Source organism: Triturus cristatus, chromosome 2_2 (genome assembly GCF_964204655.1).
Source record: "Triturus cristatus chromosome 2_2, aTriCri1.1, whole genome shotgun sequence".
Classification (NCBI taxonomy): Eukaryota; Metazoa; Chordata; class Amphibia; order Caudata; family Salamandridae; genus Triturus; species Triturus cristatus.
In genome coordinates, this window is record NC_140582.1 from 705,505,713 (window position 1) to 705,508,115 (window position 2,403).

At 52.4% G+C, this 2,403-nt stretch overlaps 1 pseudogene; it reads left to right on the plus strand.

The window, feature by feature from the left end:
* Nucleotides 1-392: 392 nt before the first annotated feature.
* LOC146862662 (18S ribosomal RNA) lies at nt 393-2,171 on the plus strand (annotated as a pseudogene).
* Nucleotides 2,172-2,403: the final 232 nt, after the last annotated feature.

Sequence of the window (2,403 nt, forward strand, 5' to 3'; positions counted from 1 at the left end):
TGCCAAGCCAGGTCCTCTCTGGACTGGAACCAAGCATCCTAGGACCGGTTTCGGGGTTTCACCCCGATTCAGCCAGGATAGCTTGATTCCAGTGGCATGGAGAGCACGGGACTCACGTCTGAGCATACCCGTCCCACTCGGGGTGACAAATGCAAAAACAACAGTTGATGGACAGAATGCAGAACAATGTCATACATTCACCCCAGTACAGAGATCTGGGCCTAAATCCATCGTTTTTTTGCTCACCATGCCATTCCAGTTTGAACCCAGCCATATGCAAATCAGTCTTGACCCTATGCCTCATGGGAACAGTCCAGCCCGAATTGCCAAGCCAGGTCCTCCCATGGAGATGGGCACGCGGCTCCCGAACCCTCCCTGTCAGCAGGTGCGGCTACCTGGTTGATCCTGCCAGTAGCATATGCTTGTCTCACAGATTAAGCCATGCATGTGTAAGTACACACGGCTGGTACAGTAAAACTGTGAATGGGTCATTAAATCAGTTATGGTTCCTTTGATCGCTCCATCTGTTACTTTGATAACTTTGTTAATTCTAGAGCTAATTCATGCCAACGAGCGCTGACCTCCTGGGATGCATGCATTTATCAGACCAAGACCAATCGGGGCTCGCCCGGCCGTTTTGGTGACTCTAGATAACCTCGGGCCAATCGCACGTCCCTGTGACGGAGACGATACATTCGGATGTCTGCCCTATCAACTTTCCATTGTACTTTCTGTGCCTACCATGGTGACCATGGGTAACGGGGAATCAGGGTTCGATTCCGGAGAGGGAGCCTGAAAAACGTCTCTCACATCCAAGGAAGGCAGCAGGCGCGCAAATGTCCCACTCCTGACTCAGGGTGGTAGTGACGAAAAATAACACTTTCGAGGCCCTGTAATTGGAACGAGTACACTTTAAATCCTTTTACGAGGATCAATTGGAGGGCAAGTCTGGTGCCAGCAGCTGCGGTAATTCCAACTCCAATAGCGTATATTAAAGTTGCTGCAGTTAAAAAGCTCGTAGTTGGATCTTGGGATCGAGCTGGCGGTCCGCCACGAGGCGAGCTACCACCTGTCCCAGCCCCTGCCTCTCTGCGCCCTCTTGATGCTCTTGACTGAGTGTCCTGGGGGTCCGAAGTGTTTACTTAAAAAAAATTAAAGTATTCAAAGCAGGCCGTACACCTGAATACTTCAGCTAGGAATAATGGAATAGGACTCCGGCTCTATTTTGTTGGTTTTCTGAACTGGGGCCATGATTAAGAGGGACGGCTGGGGGCATTCGTATTGTGCCGCTAGAGGTGAAATTCTTGGACCGGCGCAAGATGAACCAAAGCGAAAGCATTTGCCAAGAATGTTTTCATTAATCAAGAACGAAAGTCGGAGGTTCGAAAACGATCAGATACCGTCGTAGTTCCGACCATAAATGATGCCAACTAGCGATCCGACGGCGTTATTCCCATGACCCGATGAGCAGCTTCCGGGAAACCAAAGACTTTGGGTTCCGGGGGGAGTAAGGTTGCAAAGCTCAAACTTAAAAGAATTGACGGAAGGGCACCACCAGGAGTGGAGCCTGCGGTTTAATTTGACTCAACACAGGAAACATCGCTCGGACACAGAAAAGATTTCTCGATTCTGTTGGTGGTGGTACATGGCCGTTCTTAGTTGGTGGAGCAATTTGTCTAGTTAATTCCAATAGCGTACGAGACTCCTCCATGCGAACTAGTTACGCAACCCCCAGCGGTCGGTGTCCAACGTCTTAGAGGGACAAGTGGCAATCAGCCACATGAGCTCGAGCAATAACAGGTCTGTAATGCCCTTAGATGTCCGGGGCTGCACATGCGCTACACTGAACGGATCAGCGTGTGTCTACCCTTTGCCGACAGGTGTGGGTAACCCGCTGAACCCCATTCATGATAGGGATTGCAATTATTTCCCATGAACGAGGAATTCCCAGTAAGTGCGGGTCATAAGCTTGCGTTGATTAAGTCCCTGCCCTTTGTACACACCACCCATCGCTACTACCAATTGGATGGTTTAGTGAGGTCCTCGGATCGGCCCCGCCGGGGTCGGCAACGGCCCTGGCGGAGCGCCGAGAAGACGATTCAACTTGACTACCTAGAGGAAGTAAAAGTCGTAACAAGGTTTCCGTTGGTGAACCTGTGGAAGGATCATTAACAGCAGAGCGGCCCAAGCGACCGACGGCGCAAGCCCAAAGCCCTCAGCCGCCTCCTGCAAGCACACTGTAGGCACAGGGCCCGGCCCTGGCACGCCCCAGCCGTTGGAGCGGTCTGTGGCCGCATGGGACGCTTGGGTGAGGACCGGGCCTCGGCGGGTCTTCCTCTGCCGGGGGAGGACCCGACCGACTGAGGGACAGGGGACGGAGGCCCTGTCTTTTTCTCTGGGAGG